The sequence below is a fragment of the Heterocephalus glaber genome, unplaced genomic scaffold (assembly GCF_053883595.1).
Source record: "Heterocephalus glaber isolate CG9 unplaced genomic scaffold, H.glaber_assembly_v1.0 deba00001472, whole genome shotgun sequence".
NCBI lineage: Eukaryota > Metazoa > Chordata > Mammalia > Rodentia > Bathyergidae > Heterocephalus > Heterocephalus glaber.
In genome coordinates, this window is record NW_028258315.1 from 56,904,969 (window position 1) to 56,926,996 (window position 22,028).

Here is a 22,028-nt window from a genome sequence, read left to right on the forward strand (position 1 = left end):
AATTGATGAGAGATTTATAGTTGGATCCACTAGCTATTAATCATACCTCTGTGTGTGTGTGTGTGCGCGCACGCACGTGTATGCTCATTGTGTCTAAACTGGAAACTGAATTCATTTTTATTTATGTTTTTCTTTGTGACAGAAGTTTTATGGAGTAGGCAGGAAAAGGAAAACAGTATTAACTTTGACTTTATTAAAGTCTGAATTGTTTGAATCTAAGTTATTTTTATAATTTAAAAGTATATACTGTGGTAAATCTTAGGTTGAGCTAATTAGTATACACTAAAGTCATTGTAGTATTGATTTTTGGAATGAAATCCTATTTTCTCTTAATTAATTCCAGTATCTAGAAATCGGAGAACCAGATTGCTAGAGTTAACTTCTACTTCAAACTAGGATTTCCTCACCTCCATCCATTTTCTCATTGGAAGTACATGAAAGACAAAGACACACCATTTCTACCCATTTGAATGCTGAGGTACTGGTCACTTTGTCCCATATGGAGGAACATCCATTGATATAAGATGTCTCCTCCATGAGTTTGTTATTCTGTCAAGAGTTTTATCTGTATTTAAGAATGCCAAAGGGCCAGGGATTTAGCTCAATGGTGCCGCTGTCTGCCTCCCAAGTGCAAGGTCCCGAGTTCGAGCCCCCGTACTGAAAAAAACAAAAAACAAAAAACAATGCCAAGCATAGTGTGCTGCATAAATGGATTGTCATCTTTGGATTTTTCCTTTATAAAAATAATTAGAAGCCAGATGCAGTCATTCCATGCCAATAACCCCAGCTACTGAGGAAGCTGGAACAGGAGGTTTGCAAGTTCCAGGCCAGCCTGGTTAACTTAAGGAAACCCTGTCTTAAATTTATGGAGGAAAAATAAAAAGCAGTCTGGGGATGTGGCTCATTGGCAAAGCACTCCTGTACAATCCTCAGTACCCTCCCCCTAAAAAAAGAGAGAAAATAAAATCAGATTATGTAAATTTTAATTGAGTGTTACTCAGGTTTCTTGTAAACATATTAGTTGGTAAGATGCACAGTGATAATTGGACATTATATCATTTGATGGATGACTGAAGGGAGTAAGATCAAGGAAGGATCCTTTGATGAAATGATGTGTTCATTACATTGTAATGCAAAGTCAGAAGCCAATAGGCAAACTAGACATATTTTCTCTTTAAAAATATGTTCTTTAAGATTCCAGATTTATGTGATTGTTAATTTCATCATTCACATCAAATTAAAATCATTATCAAATGCTTTATATAATTATTTTGTACCTTAGTTATAATTCTCAATTTTCTGTTGCTAATATGTATTAGTATGTTTAAAAATTTAATTGTGCATTATAAAATATTTGGTTATTAATCTGCACCATTTATATTCAAGAAACATATTTCGAGCTGAGCTGTATTAGTACTCTTTTGAGTTTTACATGATAGTTGACATTGATTATAATTAAAGATGGACCAAAAGGAGAGAAGGAGTATAGTATCACTATGAGCAGGACACTTAACATCTTCTCACTTGAATTCACAATGTAATTTAGATGAAACATTGTTGGCCTTGGTAATTAGGAAAATAATAAAAGTGAAGTGTTGGCTTTATCATATTATGTGATCTGACCCAATAAATAATGTGTGGGCTCATACTACCTATTCTCATTATGCTTACTTAATAGAAGTGAGTAACCAGAATGGGATTTTTCTGTTCTGTGGTGTGTGGCTCAAGATTTTAGTCTTTGCATGTAATAATTTTTTATTCTTAGAAAACATGAAATATGTTATTTTTTTAAAAAGTGTTTGACCAATGAGGGGAAATCATGCAGCTATTTATTTATCCATAAACAGCCAATAGGCGAGTTACCGATTCTGAAAAGATTAAGACTATTAAGGAGAATACTAGAAAGTTATTTTTCACTCCCTGTGGCAGGTGTAATTTATAGAAACATTTCCCCAGGGACTGCTATATTCTTCACATTCATTGTATATTCAGAACTGTCAATTATTTTTAAATTTTGACACTTGAAAACTTGCAGTATGAATGGGACAGAATGGTCATAAATTTCCCACAGTTTTCAGTTCTAAAAATTTCTGGTTCTCCTCTGGCCTGGATAGGTAACAGCTCAACATGGAAGGAAGAAGCTTTATTACTTATTAGAAAATGCATTCTGTTCAAGAACAGGAGGCTGGGCTTTAACAACTGAGATCAACTGTTCCTATGGGGGCATTAACGAAAACTTATTTCATAATCCATTTCCTTTAGGAAATCTCTGTAAGTTGTTTTATTTTTTTACATTTGTTTGGTGACGACTTCATTCATGTACTAATTTAATATTTGTCATTAACTTATTGTTGAACTTTTAAGTAATAAATTTACCTAGACTCAATTTTTCTGATCGCTTGTATTGATGTCCTACTTTCCAAAATTTGGATGCATCTTGAATTATCCTTTTTTATAGAAGTGGATCCACAAATTTTACTGATGTTTTCAATAAATCAACAGACATATATGCCATAAATTTGACCTTTTTAGAGCATAAAATTTAGCATTTTTAGTATAGTCAAAAGATTGTGCATAACTATTCAGTTCTATAATATTTATATATTATATTATATAATATTTCCCAAACCAAAAGAATTCCCAGGCTCATTAGTCACTTCCTACATTTACATCTCTCCTAGCCATTGGCAGCCACTATCTATACTTTGCCTATATGGATTTTCCTGTTATACACATGTTAAGCAATAGAATATGTAGACTTTTGTGCGTGGCTTTTTTCACTCAGTCTGTTTTCAAGATTCATCCATATTGAAGCATGTATCAGTATTTTATTCTTTTTATGGATAAATAATATTCCATTGTATGGATATACAACATTTTCTTCATCAACTGCTATATTTGTAACTCAGCTATGAATATTTGTAAATATTAAAGTTTTTTTCTATAGACCCTTGCTTTTATACATGTTTTTCATTTCTGTTTGATGGTCTAGAAGTAGAATTGTTGGATCCTATGATACCTCTATAATATACTTTTGAGAACTGATGAATAAAACTGTTCACCAAAGTGTCTGCATCCTCCACCATCACTAACTTCAATGTGTAGGGTGCTTATTTCTTCAAAACTCTGCCTTTGTGATTGCTTGGAATTTTTGTTACTTTGTTTTTAACTACAGACATTCCAGTGAATACGAAGCGGATCTCATTGTGGTTTTGATCTGAATTTCCCCAATTCTAATGATTTGAATGTCTTCGTGTTCTAGTTAGCTATTTTCATAACTTCTTCAGGAAAATATCTATGCAAATTCTTTGCCCATTTAAAAAACCCAATTTATTTTATTTTATTGTTGAGTTATAGGAATTCTTGATATATTCCAAATATATTCTAGACATGAAATATGATTTCCCTGACAATCCTTTTGGACAAATTTTTAGTTATTTGGAACTTCTTGAATTTCCATATGAATTTTAGGACCAGATTTTTCATTTCTATAATCAAGTCTCTTGGTTTTGACATCAATTGCATTGAATCTGTAGATCATTTTAGGAGTATTGCTATCTTAACAATAGTTTATCTTCCACACTATATATATGAGGTGTTTTCCATTTACTTAGGTCTTCTTTGATTTAATTCAAAGAAGCTTTGCAATTTTTAATGTACAAAATTAACCCTTGTTATTAAGTATTTTAAGTGTTTTAGTCTTTTTAGTGCTATTTTATTTTTTGCCTCTATTTATTTTTATTAATATTATATTTGCAGTACATAATGATTACATTCAACTTGGAGAATCTATACATATACATGTTGCATTTTAATCATTTTATTTCCCCTTTTCCTCCTTGTCTTCCAGTCTACCCTCATCCCCAAGTCTCCTATTTCTGAAAAATCTACTTCCTTATTTTCTATCATCTTTTCTTTTTCTTTTAAAATTATTTATACTTTGGTTTTTCTCATATGAGAGAAACCACGTGATATTTAACCTTCTGTGTCTGATTAGTTTCATTTTGCATTACAATTTGGGGTTTAACCATTTTTCTACAAAAGACTCATTTATTCTTTATGGCTGAGTAGTATTCCATTATGTGTGTGTGTGTGTGTGTGTGTGTGTGTGTGTGTGTATCACATTACCTTTATCCATTCTTCTTCTGATGGGAGTTTAGCCTTCTTCCAAGATTTAACTATCTTAAATGGTAGTCTATTGTTAGTGTGTAAAAATTCAACTAATTTTATATATAAATCTTAGCTTCTAAAACTTTGTTCATTGTGTTTGTTACAATAGTTTTCCGTTGATTCCATAGGGTTTTCTATATAGATGATCATATTATCTTCAAATTTAGATAGTTTTATTTCTTCCTCTCCAATGTGGATAGATTTTATTTAATTTTTGCTCAATTGCCCTGACTAGAAATTCCACTGTAATGTAAAACAGATTTTAGGAAGAAAAACATGCAAGAGTTGTTTTTAATAATATGGAGAAAATTTTGTCTTCTAAAAATAAGTAAATAAGTACTGCTTCATGTATGTTTTTCGTTAGCTGTGGAAAGCTCCTTTTTACTTCTTGTTCCTTCAGTTTTTATACAAATGGAGAGGTGGTGGGTTTTTCAATTGCCTTTATGCATCTCTAGAATGATCAGTTTACTTTCATCCTTCTTTATGTTGATATGGCATATTACATTGACTTTTGTATATTGAGCCAATATTGAATTCCTCCAAATTTGTTTGTGACTTACTTCTCCATTCCCATTGATATCCATGCAGGCCAGCCCTTCACCTGCGGTGAACTTGACAAACATGTCCTACCAGGTTTAACTAGTTGTTGCCATTTGAGAAAGGTGATGCTAGTTGTTCCACTATATCAAAGGAAATTCAGACTCTTTGATATTTTGAAATCTTCAAGTTTTAAATGTTGGCAGCTTCCCCAGTCTACTTTCTGCTACTTTATGAAAATACCATAGAATGGATAATTTTTTTAAAAAAAATTTAATCCACTTCTTACATTTCTGGGTTCTGGGAAGTACAGGATTGAAAGCTTTCACATTAAATAGTAGAGATTTTTTGATCTAATCTCCTCTTAAACTATTCACTTTTCAGTCATAGTGACAATTAAATTTCTTTTTTTTCTTTTTGGCTTAAATTCTTTTATTGGTACATTTTAGGTATACAATACATTTACATTTATCATTGGGTATCAGTTATACATGATGTATCTTGGTTCTTACTTTTTCCCCATTCCATGTGCTCCCTTCCCTATTTAAAAAGATTTTCTTTCCATTTTTTCCTTTTCTCATAATTGTGACAATTAAATTTCAATGTGAGTTTTGGAGGGGTCATTCAGTCCTTATCAGGAACTAATACAGATTTTTTTTTTGAGACACTAATATAGACAAAGTAGGCTATTTCTTTTTTTTATTCATTAAGTTTTTGGTAGATTTTAAGTATACAATATGATGACATTCATCATTAGGAATGTGTACCTTTACATGATATGTCTTGGTTCTTATTTTTTCCCCATTCCCCTACCTTCCCTTCACCCTCTATACCTCTCCCTATTTACAAAGACTTTGTTTCCATTTTTTCCTTTTCTCATATTTATCCCTTTCCCTTCTTTCCTTTCCCCTACCCCTCCTACATCCCCTTTCCCTTTGGACTTTTTCTTCCTATTTCACATTATCTATTATACATTTTGATCCTTATTTACACTTTCAGTTTCTCAAACCAGAGAAACTGTTTGGTATTTACACATATGTGTCCTATTTATTTCACTTAAGAATATGGCTTCAGTGTGCATCCATTGAGCTATAAATGTCCACCTCACTCCAGAAAGAATGCTACTATCAGGAAATCAACCAATAACAAATACTGGTGGGGTTGTGGGGAAAAATGAACCCTTCTCCACTGTTAGTGTTTGTGTAGACTGGTGCAACCACTGTGGAAGTCAGTATGGATATTCCTCAAAAAACTAGGATTAGAGGTCCCATTTGACCCAGTTATTCCCCTGCTGGGTATTTTCCCAAAAGAAATAAAGAATCATACCTCAGCGATATATATGCACCCATGTTTATAGGGGCACAGTTTGTAATAGGTAAAACTTGGAAACAGCCCAATTTCCCTTCAATTGGAAACTGAATAAAGTAAGATATGGGTTTTTAAAAAAAATAAAATGGAGTACTGCCCAATCAAACATGCTATTTCTAATGGACAAATGGAGTCAAGGAAAAAAAATTGCCACTTCTGTTTTGTACAAGTGATAGGTCTCAGGACTAACTCAATTTTGTCGTGATTGCTTTTATATATTGTTTTCCTACATTTAACATAAATCCTTTATGTTTTTAACATAATGTGAAATAATAATAGTAAAAACTGGGATTAAATAAATATAGTATGCTGGTTATATTCATTTCATTTCACTGACTCTTTTATTAAACTTATTTCTGTTGTGAGGTGGAATATCAAACTCCAATCAAATATTCCCCAAAGTTTCTAAATGTTAGAATTCTTGAAACCAAGTACATGAATGGGTAAACATACGTTCTCTTGATTGAAACTTTCTGACAAAGGAGAAAGGCTTGGAACAACAGTCAAATGATTTCTCTGCAGTGCTCAACCAATTTACTGAGTGCTTTTCAACTTTCCCACTCTTAAAATGTCTGTTTTTTTCTACATAAAATAAAAAGGTTAGCCTTGGTGATCCTAAAAGTCCAATTTTACTGGTTAATGTTTTTCACTATGGTTGCTATTGGCAAGCTCTAGAATATGTGTAAGAAGTTTCAATCAGTACAGGATGTACAAGTGAAAATGGTTTGTTTTATGTCATAATGTAGAATGTCTGCCATTCATTTTCCCTAAAAATAATGTCCTCTGTGATTTGTAGAGCAACTAGAGGGACATTTATAATATAAAGATCACCATATCCACTTTTCGCTTCAACATAATCTGCTTCATCATAACGTTGCCCGTAGTTTTATGCCATCATCTGTAGCTAATGTTTGACCCAATTCAGACATTATCATTTGCTCCTTTTGAAAATGGCTTCTTCTGTACCCCTATGGCATATTAAGCACCTGTGAGACTTCAGGTGTTGTTTGATTATTTTAACAAAAATTACTTTAATTATCTATGGATATGAAAGCCTTTTAACTCTCTACTACCTAAAACTCACTCTTTCTTTGCTCTCACTTGTTTTCTATTATACTAAAAGAAATAAAAAGATTACAATGGAATAATAAAAATAAACCCTATTTCAACTACTGGAGTGCACAGAGCTGGTTAACTCTCAAATGATAGCTATTCAACTTGTCCTTCAAATCAGTAGATGTGTTTTGAAATTTTCACATTTGATTTATAAACAGAAAGTCTCCCTTGACTTTATCCTCCTGTTTTTCACACCATTTTCTCCTTAAAGAATAAAAAATAACAGCCAAGAAATGTAATCTGGAATGAAAATATCAGAAAGAGAAGTAAGCAGAATAAAGAAAAATACATACACACACCTACCCTTCCTCCTTGAAATAATATTAATATCTTATTGGATCTGACAAAATTCAATGAATTTCTAATTGAGGGCTGTTTCCCTCTTCCTGATTCAACCTATCCTGCCAAGCAATAGCAGCAGGAATGAGTCAGAGTCTCTACAGAAAGCAAGGCATTGCAGACTGAGTGGGCGATGGATTTTTTCCCCCTTGATTTGAAATATTCTTGCCTCTGTCTTTCTGTCAATGATGGACTAGTATTTTGATTTGTAATTTTATATCGATTTTAATTTGCTTCATTATTTTCTTGGAACCATTGAAGAAATATATCAAGCAGGAACATATTTGACAAACAGAAAGAAACCTTTCACTGACAAAAGAACTGTTGAGTTTTCTTTCTGTTGAAGCTTTTAACAACTCTCTGCCAATCTACTTTTAATCATCTGAGGTAAAAGTAGTACATATAGTGTTTCTTGAAGCATTGTTGACAGGGAGTGCAGCTATGCACCTGTGGGAACAAATGACTCGTGCTCCTTTTGGCCACTCAGCAGGAATAGCATTGCAATAGGTTTACTTCACTGCTCTAGCCTGCTAATTGTCACCAGTACTGTTCTTTTAATCTGCTGTCCATACAGATAGTTCCATATGTCAGGACAAAACTTACACACATTTGTAACACTTTGAAAATTATATGATTAGAAAATGATTTGGAAAACTGTTTATATGAAAAGTAGTTGAATTAAAATATGCTTTGTGTGATCAATGGAATATGGGTAGAAGTGACATTAACCACAGCTGGATGATGACTTCAAACCAGTGTCCATTTCTCCTTCTGCTTTCCACTGTGGTAAAAATTTCAGAAGCAATTGTTAATATTAAATCTTGTTCATCACCTTTAATAAATAAAGTGGGCACTTACTGGCAACCAACATAAAATATATAGCATGAATGAAAGATAAATTGAATTAATGAACCAAGTTTTATATTAATGCTAGAATCTAATCTAGGTATTCCAGCTGATTTAAATTCTAAGTCATTAGCCTGTTTGTTATCAATATCTACTGGAAGTTTTCATCCTAGTATTTTGTACCTTCAAGCAAATACATAGTTTTGAATGAAATTTTTCATAGAATGCTTTTAAGTAAAATGAAATAACACTCAGCTTCACAATAGATAAATCAAAGTTATAAAAACAAGCGAAGTTGTTAAAAAAATACAATAGTACAACAACAAAAAACAGATTAATCTAACAAATTATAAGGTCAATCCAATATACCTAGGAGCTTATATTTAAAGCAGTGAGAATAAAGAATAAATAAAATTGAAAAACCTTTAGCCAACCTTTTCAAAAAAAGGAAAGGCTCAAATCCATGCAATTACAAATGAAAAAGGTGAAGTCACAACAGACCCAGCTAAAATCCAGAGCATCATCAATACCTACTTTGAGAACCTGTACTCTAATAAAATGGAAAACACAGAAGAAATGGACAGATTCCTAGACACATAAGAATTGTCAAAATTAAATGAAGAAGATACAGAAATTCTAAACACCCCAATTACAATGAGTAAAATTGAAAATGTAATAAAAAATTTACCAACCAAGAAAAGCCAGGTCCTGATGGCTTCACTGCTGAATTCTACACAACATTTAAAGAAGAACTATCACCATTATTCTTTAAACTCACCAAGGAAATTGAAAGGGAAGCAAGGCTTCCAAATTCATTCCTGGAAGTGAGTATTACTTTAATTGCAAAACCAGGGAAAGACCCAACCCAAAAAGAGAACTACAGTCCAATCTCCCTAATGAACATAGATGCAAAAACCTCAACAAGATACTGACAAACAGAATACAAAGGATCATGAAGAAGATCATACAACCTGACCAAGCTGGATTTATCCCAGGGATGCAAGGATGGTTCAACATTCATAAATCAATAAATGTAATACACTGTATCAACAGACTCAAGGACAAAAACCATTTGATGATCTCAGTAGATACAGAAAAGGCATTTGACAAAATCTAACACCCATTCATGATAAAAAAAAACCCTACAGAAAATTGGAATAGAAGGTCTTTATCTCAACTTGATTAAGACAATCTATGAAAAACCAACAGCCAACATCATAATAAATGGTCAAAAACTGAAAACTTTTACACTAAAATCAGAACAAGACAAAGATGTCCATTATCACCACTCCTGTTCAGTATTGTTCTGGAAACATTAACCACAGCAATTAGACAAGAGAAAGAAATAAAAGGAATAAAGATAGGAAAGGAAGAAGTTAAACTGTCATTATTTGCTGATGATATGATACTTTGTTTGGAAGACCCAAAATACTCTGCCAAAAGACTTCTAGACTTAATTGACAGATTCAGTAGAGTAGCTGGATATAAGGTCAACACTCAAACAATAGCCTTTTTATATACAAATAATAATCTCACAGAGAGAGAAATTAGGGAAACAATTCCTTTTAAAATAGCATCCAAAAAAATGAAATATCTAGGAATCAGTCTAACAAAGGAAGCAAAAGATCTCTACACTGAAAACTATAGCACTCTGAAAAAGGAGATTTAGGAGGATATAAGAAAATGGAAAGACATCCCTTGTTCCTGGGTAGGAAGAACCAATATAGTGAAAATGGCCATACTTCTAAAACTACTATATAGATTTAATGCAATACCGATTGAAATTCCAACAATATATTTCACAGAACTAGAGAAAACAATTCAAAAATTTATTTGGAACCAGAAGAGACCTAGAATAGCAAAAGCAATTCTAGGCAACAGAGACATGGCTGAGGGTATCACAATACCCAACTTTAAGCTATACTACAAAGCTATTGTGATTAAAAACAACATGGTACTGACAAAGAAATAGATGCAAGGATCAGTAGAATAGATTAGAAGATGCAGAAACAACTACAGATATACTCAGCCACCTCATCTTTGACAAAGGAGCCAACCATCCTCATTGGAGGAAAGATAGCCTATTTAATAGCTGGTGTTGGAAAAACTGGATTTCAACCTGCCAAAGATTACAACTAGACCCATACGTATCACCATGCACTAAACTAAGATCAAAGTGGATTAAGGATCTAAATATTAAGACAGGAACATTTAACTTGCTGGAAGATAAGTTAGTAGAACTCTTGAAGACAATGGCGTGGGAAAAGACTTTATGAACAAAACCTCAGTTTCATGGGAACTAACACAAAGAATCAACAACTGGGATCTCATCTTATTAAAAAGCTTCCGCACTGCAAGAGAAACCACCAAGAAAGCAGAGACAACCTACAATGTGGGAAAACATTTTCAGCAGCTGCACTTTAGACAAAGGACTACTATCTAGAATATATAAAGAACTGAAAAAAATCAGACCCCTCAAATTCAAAGACCCAATTCAAAAATGGGCACCTGAAATGAACAGATATTTCTTAGATAAAGAAGTAAAAGTAGCAAGTAAATATATGAAAAAATGTTCAATGTCGCCGGTTATTTGAGAGATGCAGATGAAAACAACACTGAGATTCTACCTCACCCCAAAAAGAACAGCTGTTATGAAGAAATCATCCAATAACAAATGCTGGTGGGGGTGTGGGGAGGAAGGAACCCTGCTCCACTCCTGGTGGGAGTGTAGACTGGTGCATCCATTGTGGAAATCCGTATGGAGGTACCTCAAAGAACTAGGCTTAGAGGTCCCATTTGACCCACCTGTCTCCCTGCTGGCTATCTTCCCAAAAGAATTAAAAGAATCATACCACAGTGATATATGTGCACCCATGTTTATAGCGACACAGTTTGTAATAGCTAAAGCTTGGAAACAGCCCAAATGCCCATCAGCTGGAAACTGGATAAAGAAGATGTGTTTTTTTAATAAAATGGAGTACTACTCAGCCATAAAGAAAGAGAAACTAGAGTCATTTATAGCTAAATGGATGCATATTGAGGCCATCCTCTTAAGTGAAATAAATAGGACACATATGTGTAAATACCGAATACTTTCTCTAGTGTAAGAAACAGAAAGTGTAATTAAGGATTAAAATGATTAAAACTGATAATGGATAATTTGAAATAGGAAGGAAAGGTTCAAAGGGGTAGGGGTGAAAGGAGGGGAAGGGGAGAGATCAGAGTTATAGGCTGGAATCTGGAAAGAATCCTTGTATAGATTGTGTTTAAAACTGTAGGAAAAGATGTAGATAGAGACTAGGCTGGAGCTCAGTGGGTTGGGAAGGAAGAGTCACTGAGATCAAAGGAGAGAAGGGTATGTTTCCAGAAGCACATACAATATGTACAGTACACAGTAATAGTGTGGCAAGTGACTGTTACTGTTTTAGGTACTTATAACATGCTCTGCTTTTCATCCTTTAGAGCATAATCTTACTTACATAAAAGAGTTTACTGTAAAACAGTGTGCTGCTATGCCAGTTGTAGCCTCATGTATCTCGTGTTTAACTGCATATTTGGATAATATCAAGGGGCCATCATAGATGATTGATGTATACCTTCTCAGTTTGCACTTAGAAGTTGACACTCTGTGTGGTACTTTGCGATACACATGGATGAAATTGCCTAATAACATATTTCTGATTGTATTTCCATCGCGTGTCACATGACTATTGAAATCTAAATTAAAAAAATTTTGGCCTATATGGAGTCTACTAGTTAATTAGAATTTTTTCTCCAGACCACTATCTGTTCAATATTAGTTCTGAAAATCTTTCTAAAACAAATCACATATTCTGATGTGTTTTTAATGCTTGAAATTTTTTTTTTAATTATATGGAAAAATGTTCAAGTACTTTACAGTTTTGCTTTGGTTGAGTTCTATTATATTTGAATATTATCATAGTTTTTTTCCCTTGCACTGCTTTTCTTTGAATAATTTTAATTTTTGTATATGTGTGTGTTTAGTGAATGATAATAAAGTTATACATTAATAAAAAAATAAAGCAATCCACATATAAGTTTCAAAATCTTATAGAGGAAAAGGAAAATACATAGAATTAGTAATTATGAGAAATTAAATCAATATAAAAAATTTTAAATGTTTAAAAAGTAATTCATTTTTAGAAATACAAATTATCTAACTTAAATGAAAAAATTAACACAATAACTCAAAAAACAGAACTCTAAAAAGTTATTTTTTCTTCTGAAATTCTTTATTATTCTAAATTACAGGATATGTTTGAATTCAATAAAATTCAATTTTAATTTAAGTACATGAAATAAGTTATCTTTCCAGTTTGCAATTACATATGTCTATATCATTTAGTCTTTTTTTGGGGGGGGGGGTTACTGGGGATTGGACTTGGAACCTTGCACTTGCAAGGCAGGCTGCGGAACCACTGAGCCAAGTCCCTGACCCCATTTATTCTTTTTGTTATTTGATTTAAAAACAAAATTTAGTAGTATACATTTGCAATTCATGCAGTATACGATCATCTTGGACATGGTTACATGTATATATTGCAGCTTGCTTCTTTTTTTTCCCCTTCCCTCCCCGTTCAACTCCTCCACCAGTTCCCCATCCCCTTTTTCATACTTGTTGATATTATTTCCATTTTCATACTTGTTGATATTATTTGTCTTAGCTCATGTTATGGCATATAGTGTTTACATTAAGTAGGGTTGTTAGGTTTGTGTACATGGCATACCTTTATTCTTATTTCTCCTTCCCCTTCTACCCCTCATTCTAAAACTCTTGTCAGTTTTATATCCAGAAAAATGCACTGTGTTGCCATATGAATGGAAAATCCACTGCAAATTAATAAAAATAAATATTTTGTGCAACCAAATTGATTCAAACTGCAATATAGAAAAACTTACAGCCATCTTTATAAAGCTGCATAATATAAGAGTACCTGATGTAGAATCTGAAAATTTGAATAAATATCAGGGATTCAGGTGTAGTGATGCTCAGTCCTTTGCTGAACTAGATGCATGTGTACATAACCACACCTAAGTGTATATGTTCAATACATTTTCCTATCTATTGCCTATTTTAAAACATTGTAAAAAAATTGGTAGTGTAGAGGTTAATGCTTATGTAATATGAGCAAAACTTAAGTCATTGGAGTACTTAAGAAAAAAGCATTTTATACGTACCCACCAAATTATTTCTAATAATATTGTATGTACCAAAATCTTTAACCTATAAATTTGTTTTATAACACTTTTTAAAAACAACTATTTCTACTTGAGTTTTCTTAAACAAGATGTAGCATGAAAAGGTCATTACTAGTCGCAAAGTAAAATTCATAGATAATGACTAACAGGAAATGTATAATTTTTATCTGAAGAAAACCATAATAATTTGCAGAGGAACACAAGTTTAAAATGATAACAACTAGATGGGCTTGGTGACACATGCCCATAATTCTAGCATTTTGGGAAGTTGGGGAAGGAGAATAGCAAGTGGGAGCCTAGGCTGGGAAATTTAGGGACTTAGTGAGACCCTGCCCCATCCACCTCCAAAAAAGATTGAGTATAACTCAGTGCAAAGGCCCTGGGCTCAATCCTCAGTACCACACACACACACACAAAAGCTACAGTCCAATACAGAATTTAGTTTCATATACATAAGTATGTGTGTGTGCACAAACATATAAATATATATGAATTGAAAAATTATTCTGTAGTTCATGTAAAGGAATAATATACAAGAATAGGAAAGAGAAATTTGAAGTTACAAAAAAGAAACTCAAAGTACTTATATAAGATTAAATAGAGTAAACAAATTAAAATATCAAGAAAAGACCTACATATATATTAATAATGAATTTGTGTAAAGAGTTGGCATTTTAGTGTAAGTATGTAAGTATAAAAATGTAGATATGTGAGTATATGAATATGCTGTGATGATGGGTGAAATAGTGAAAATCATTATCTCACTATAATAGCAAAAGAAGACAAGATTGAATAAGTATAAAATATATAACTAACAGGATCTAAGTAAACTTCAAGTATTCATATTATTAAGGGGTTAGACAAGCTTTTCTAAATTTAATGTAAAATTAAATCTGTAGATCTAATAATATACTAATTTGGATAATTCACATATCAAAAAAATAGAATTAATATTGTTAAAAATTTAAAATATTTTGCAAAATCTCAACAGCAAAAATTGGGTAATATATCTGAGCTTAATGAAGATGTAACCCAGTAGAAAGATTAAACAACAAAATATGAACAATCAGTTTGAAAGAATAAGGAATACAAAAATCCCCAATTTCATTATTAATCAGTGAATTGTGTATTTAAATTATTTTTGAAGTATCAAATTGGAAAATATAAAAACAAAAAAATTAATGTTTCTGTTTTGAGAGGTTCTCAGTGTGTTCCTCTTGTGTAGCATAAACCTCAAAATCATTTACATACTCTTGTCTGAAGAGTTTTTAGTATTTCAAAATACTTCCATATATCCTAAGAAAACCTACACGTAAGGCAAAAGGAAAGTTTACTAGAAACATATGAGATAGTTCAGAAAGTTAAAACAAGAATTGAGTTTGTAATGGATGAGGCAGATTGGCTCTAAAATAATAAGTAGCAAGAATCGAAAGAGTAGCCATAAATCAGCTCCAGTTGTTGTTATTATCCTCCTGCCCTAGAATAAATAACTTCTCTGGAAATGAGAATTCTTAGTAGAGAAAGTGATCAGTTGGCCTAACTTGGGTAATTTTGCCTGTTGAGTGGAGGAAGGTGAGAGCTTTAGACAAGCAATTCTATCAAATACTTAGGCAGTTAAGGACTGATCAAATAGTTTCCCAGCAGCAAAGTGAGTTGCTATTATCCGAAGTAGGGATGCATACTTGGGAGGCAAACATAATAGATATCCAGTCTGAATACATATAGTAATTTTAACAGTATTGTTTTTCTCATCGAAGGGACTGTGTGCTTTTTTTCTCCTTTGCAAATTTTTGTCATAAAATATATAACTTTTCTAATCAAATAAGAAACAAATAGTTTACTGAAATATAGAACTAGAGAATATTTGGGGATAACATGACCTGGCTCATTCTTAGCCAACACATTTCCTTATGTAGTAGAAAAGTTTGTTGATCTTGAATCAGTTATGGGCATGAATATGTCATTTAATTTGTGAGTACTGAAGTCCTATCAACAAACTATGGATTATGTCAGTATTTGCATATCTGCATTAAATCATTACTAATTTGACAAAATTCGTATCAAAGTGTTTAGTGTATTTACAAGGCAGAGTGCACTGAAAATATATACATATATAACATCCAATAAATGTTTGTTAAACACACAAATAAATATTTTCAAGAGTATTTGAAAGTCAGTCCCAAATATCCTTATTGCCAAAAACCTGTTTAATTTCATTCTGCTACTTCTTGGTATATTTTGAATATAATGCTCCCCTAAATATATTGCCTTATCTTGGTATTTCATTTGATTTTGAAGATATGTGTTAACTTTTTATGAGAACATACAACTTTTATTTGTACATTATCATATGTTACTGGTAAAACCAACAGATTAATAGATGCAAATAACATTAGACTATTTTGTGAAGTGTTACTATGGATATATTAAATACTTCAGCTATTGAAGTGTTATGTTGTACATTCTACATAGTAGACCTTTGTCTGAGGAACAGCTGGTAAAATTTTTTTACCACATCGTGGGTTGTTGGTGGTGTCTTTTTTTTTTTTTGGTACTGGGGATCGAACTTGGGTCCTTGCGCTTGCGAAGCAGGTGGTGGAACCACTGAGGTAAATCCCCGGCCCCTTCGTGGTTTCTCTTGCTGTGCAGAAGCTTTTTAATAAGAAGAGATCCCACTTGTTGATTATTTGTGTTAGTTCATGTGCTACTGAGGTTTTGTTCATGAAATCCTTTCCTACGCCAATGTCTTCAAGAGTTCTACCTAACCTCTCTTTCAGCCAGTTTAGTGTTTCTCTTTTAATATTTAGATCTATAATCCATTTTGATTTTAGTTTAGTGCCTGGTGAGAGATACAGGTTTTTTAAATCTTTGGCAAGTTAAAACCCAATTTTTCCAGCACCATTTATTAAATAGGCTATCTTTGCTCAATGAGGGTGTTTGGCTCCTTTGTCAAAGATGAGGTGGCTGTGTCTAGAGTTGTTTCTGCACCTTCTAATTGGTTCTAATATCTATATATTAATTCATTTGTTTGACGGTAAAATATGAATATTAAGACCTGCCTTCTCAAAATATATTCAAAGTATTTGTCCTATCATTTTTATCTTACTTAAAAATTTGTGGGGTCTCAAATTATCCTAAATGATTAGAGAAAAAGTCTCCAATTGTAAGTGGCTAATAATTTAAATAGTTTTAATAAGTACTTTAAAACTAATGCTTACAATAACTATTCCAACACCATTTTCCCCTAAAGGAATTCTACACATAGAGGGTTAAGCTCTAGTCCTTTTGGAGGTCATTTTTTATTATTCATCATATTGTGTAAAATCCTATTAGATTACATCTTCCTGATATGGTACACATTGCAAATGTCCTTTGGAAGGGTGAATTTATCCATGGTTATATTTGAAATGCCTATTGATGCAAGCTCTTTTTATAAGTGGCTTAGTGGGAAACCTGTGCACCACTCCAGGGTAACCAAATGTCTTTCTCTAGTTTGTCTTTAGTGATTTCTTTTCCCTCTCTCCATGCCTTCCTTTCATTCCACATACACACACATTGTCATCTCTCTAATTGCCTCCACATATGGGTAGTATTTGTAAATAGTCAGATCCCCCTGTGATGGAGTTCCTGCCATCAATACTGTTTCCTTAGCATAGTTGTATGGACCATGTGGATAAATATTTTTGAAACATGCTCCAAGTTTCGGTGTAGGTGTAATACTGTGCTGCTTACTTACTGAATATCATAAAAAAAGACAAGTTTGTAAATCTGAATTTATTTAAGAGTGGTACCTGTTTATGAAGCAGTTGAATTTTCATAACTTCATTAATTTACATAAGGACCAGATATGTTTCATATAGTTTAGTTTTTAGATGCTAGCAGGCAGAGGATTCATCAAAATAATAACCAAAATACTCAGAAAAATCAATAGCTACTTTTCAGCTCAGCTTTTTATCCTCACCCAGCATGAGTCTTAAACAAAATTGTCCAGGTTATCATTTCTGGATTGTGCCTCTCTTACACAAATCCTGAAGAGCTTTATCATGCCTACTGGTTCAGAGTGCAGTATGTCACCGAGACATTCCTTTCGGTGTGTTCTTTGGCCTATGATTCTGTTCTAATGGGCAGGCATAGTTTACAGTGAGTTTGAAGGCTTTCTCCTAGTTAATCTGTCAATTTTTCTCATACAGTGCAGCTGCTGTGAAAGAAATTGGAGCCGTTACACGCCGTGCTTTGATACAGTTTGTAAAATGCAAGGTGGGAGACAGTAAACCAAACACAGCATGCTAGTAATTTCTTTAAAACGACTGATGTGCTGCCACTCAGAGTTGTATCCCAGGGAGCTGGCATCTCTTTTTTTCTGCAAAGACAAATATTACAAACTCTTATCTTACTTTCACGGTGACAGTAAAGATGTCATTGGTATGACTTCTAAGATTCAATTCAGAACACTTAGTCTTTTGACTTAATTTTCACCCATGTTTGCATTTCTCTAGATAAATTTCCTTTGTTCCATTAGGATTCCAGAGGAATTGCCATTGTTATCATAAGAGGAGACTGTTCCATACATGGTAGGGCCCCAGAAGAACTTCCATTGGAACAAGATATGGACATAGAAGACAGTAATGTTGATGATCGTGACCCTTTCTAGGCCTGGATTAAAATGTGTTTCTACCTTAGTTTTTAACAAAACCAAATGATTTCCAAAATTAAAATAAAATCAAAAATTTTTACATAGAAAAACACTTCTAACTAAGGATATAAAGAAACTATTTTAGTATATCTGTACAAAATATTTGAAAGAGTTAAAAAGTTTAAAAAAACTATTAAAAGGTATAATAGTTACAGTAAGCTAAGGGTAATTTATTATTGAAATAAACTTCTCTAAAAGTGTAATGTAGCCTAAGTGTATGGTGCTTATAAATTCTACTGTAGTGCGTGATGATGTCCTAGTTCTTCACCTTCAGTTACCTCTCTCTCAGTAACTCTCCGATCAACTTGCAGTCCTGCAAGCTCCATGCATCATAAGTGGATATAGCATTTCTTAACTGTTTGCTTCAGAGACAGGATCTCGCTAAAGTGCCCTGTCTGTCTTCTAGCTCCCAGTATGATGCCATTCTCTGGCCTCAGTTTACAAGTACATACAGTAGTTAGGACTACATGTGGGTGCTGTTGCTATTATTACCATTTATAATAAATTGTACTGTAGCTTTTGTATTTTTAAATATGTTTAGACACGAATACTTACCTTGGTGCTAAGTTGCCTAAGTATACAGTAGAGAAATGTGTACATATTTATAGCATATAGTAGGCCTACATTTAGCCTAGGTATGTAGGAACCTAGACCATCTAGTTTCGTGTAAATATACTCTAAGATTTACAATAACAAAAACTAACCATACATTTCTCACAGTGTATCACTAGTGTTAAGCCACACATGACTGTATTCAAAATTTTTCAATTTAATTTACCTGTTCAAAGGAAAGATGGAAGATTTTAGAAAGAAATATTTCTCAATATTCATCAAATATATTCTAGGTTTCAAATTTTATCCCAAATACTTTTATATACACTATATAATATTAAGTACCATCTAAGATTATGATTCAGACATGTGGAATATGCAGATTTATTAATACAATAATAATAGTCAGCTGGAAAAGCCACATCTGGAGGAACATGTTTTTCTGGTCTAAAAGACAATGTGGTCTTTTTGGTTCATACAGGAAATTTCATAAAACTTCAACTTGTTCAAGCCTTTCATTTATAAGAAAAATATACATAGTATTTATAATTTTCAGATAAGTTTTCTAAGAACATTTTTACATCATAATTAATCTGGATATTAGGTATTATTAGCTCTATTTTACTTACAAAAATGCTAACTCTGAATGGTCTCTCAGACTTACAGAAATAAAGGGAAAAGTGTCTATAAAGAGAATGTAGCTGAAATGAGTCAACCAACTGTAGGAGATAAAATTCTAAAATAAGAACTCTGGATTGAGACTTAAACTCATTCTGTTCAACATCTCAGTTTTTTCTTCTTTTTGAAATAGTCTTCTCTTTGTTTGATAGGCTGACCTCAAACCAGCCATGCTCCTGCTCCAGCCTCCCACGTGTCTGGGGTCTTGCATGCACCACCGCACCTAGCTTCTTCACTGTGTCTATATCTTTGTTTCTCATGCTCAGAATGAGAAGGTGAAATACGCTTATCTCTATAGAAGCTTCAGGCTCTAAAAAGTACCTAAGTATTGTTCATAGCTGTTTTGATCTAAAGTATTTGATAAAAACTAATCTTGACAAATTACAGGAGAAATCACCAGTTATACATTGTAAAGAATCCTGAATATATATAATATATATGCATATATATATATGCATATATATATATATAAGCTTCTATACTCATATTTTTTATTTTTATTTCGACCTGGGCTTAATATTTGATTTCATTTACCTTTCTTTTTTAACAGGTACATTTCAGATTGTTATGGGGTTAATAACACAATTGCTATAAGTCCCAGATAGATTGTTGTTCTTGTAGTTGACCTTCGTAATGTAACTTTATTGGTACAGTTAAGGTTAATGGCACATTAATTTTGCATACAACATCAATCAGCATTCCATTTTAATTTCCCATGTTAATAACAACTATTTTTCTAAATTGCCTGTGTCATTTTTGGCTGCCATAAATTATCTTGAAGCAAATATCAAACTCAACTCAGAACCATGCCAGACCATAGGAAAAAGAGTCACCTGAATTCCATAGGTGGCTGATAATTTCTTTAAAGAATATTATCAGTCTTTATCTTTAAGGAAATACTACAAAGACAACTACTTGCTATGAGGGGAAAATACATATCATTTGAAATAATTACAAGAGCAGCAATAAAACTTTCCTGAAAATATTGTGGATATGCTATAATAATTACACTAGCACAGGTTTATTTCAATAGAAAGAGCCAACAGTAAAAAATATGCTTGCATTTTAAAAAATTTGAATAGAAATAGCTAAAAGTGGACTCTCTAGGGAGAGGTCTAAGAAAAAGTAGATGAACTTAGCTGGAGCCAGAGTGGGTGACTAAATTCTCTGAGCCCACAGATAATTTGGGCTCTCTGAGAAGCACTCTGTGCAAGCTCTGACTTACAGCTGGGAAGGGACTCATTTGAATTCACAAGGCACATTAATTCTTATCTCCCTCATAAACATGTATTTGTTTGAAGCTTTGTTCCAGTTGTGAGATGTGACTGGAACAGTTCTAGATAGAATAGCTGTAAAAAGCTTCAACTGAAGAGTCACATAGATAAGGGTTTAGAGCTCATCTCATCACCTTTTTTAGCATGTGCTGAAGAGAATTATTTAAAACTCATGGCTTCCTTAGTTTTAAATGGCAATAATAATTTGTCACCACAGAATTGTGATGTGGTTTAAGCAAAATAATCTTAATAGTGACTAGTAAACATCAAAAAAAATGAGATATTGAGTTGTTTAAATGAGAAGGGCTATACAATTAAAATAAAATTTTCACAATTGTACTGTTGAGCATGTGATTATAATTCTTAATAACCGGAGTTTTTGTACTGTTATTTTTCTCCTTCATATCAGCTTTAAATTTATTCTTTTATTATACCAACCTTGATAGTCTCCAACAGCATGCTTCTATTTATCCTAATGTCTCAAGTTTTCCAGTGTGAAACTACTACATTAATATATTCTCATGGTTAAGGAAGGTGCCTGTAATCAAATACACTTCAAAGTCATTTATGTCCAGTTCTCTGTTACTTGCCTAGGCATGTTATAAAAGGGAAAGGAATCTTATATGACTTGATGTTCATTTTAAAATAATCACAGGTAGAATGAGCTGCTGTGAAAAAGAGTAGTATTTGTTTATTCAAAACCCACAGCTGATAATAGGGAGCACACACTTTTGGAGGCCTCGAGGAGAGGAGAGAGAGCATTATCAATATTTGTAGTTGTGTTTTTTGCTTTAGAAAATAAATTTGATGCTCAAAGTTGCCCTGTTTACGTATGGCAAAATTCTCTCTACCTGTGCTACAAGATCACATGATAAAATATGCATTAGAGTTGTCTTCTTTTCTTTTTGTTTTGTTTTTATTTTGGGTGGTACTTGAGGTTGAACTTAGGGCCTTTGCACTGAGCTACAATCCCAAGCCCTTTCTTAAAAATTTGAGACAGCATCTTAAAAAGTCACTGAGTTACCCAGGCTGGTCTCAAACTTGGGATCTTCCTGCCTCAGCTTCCAGAGTGTTGAGATTATAGATGTGCATCACCATGCACAGGTCTACATTAGATTATTTTACCTAATTTAATTCACAATTTACGGCTTTGTTTTTATTTATTATTCTCCCCATTCTAATACCTATTTTATAAGACTTGGGTTTGTTTTTATTTACCTTTTTTTTTCTTTTTT

The 22,028-nt window shown here is 32.8% G+C and overlaps 1 protein-coding gene across 9 annotated transcripts in view; it reads left to right on the forward strand.

Moving 5' to 3' along the window:
- Cntn4 (contactin 4) overlaps positions 1–22,028 on the forward strand; it is a 955,384-nt gene that overhangs the window by 186,285 nt on the left and 747,071 nt on the right. The gene's annotated exons all lie outside the window — the stretch shown is intronic.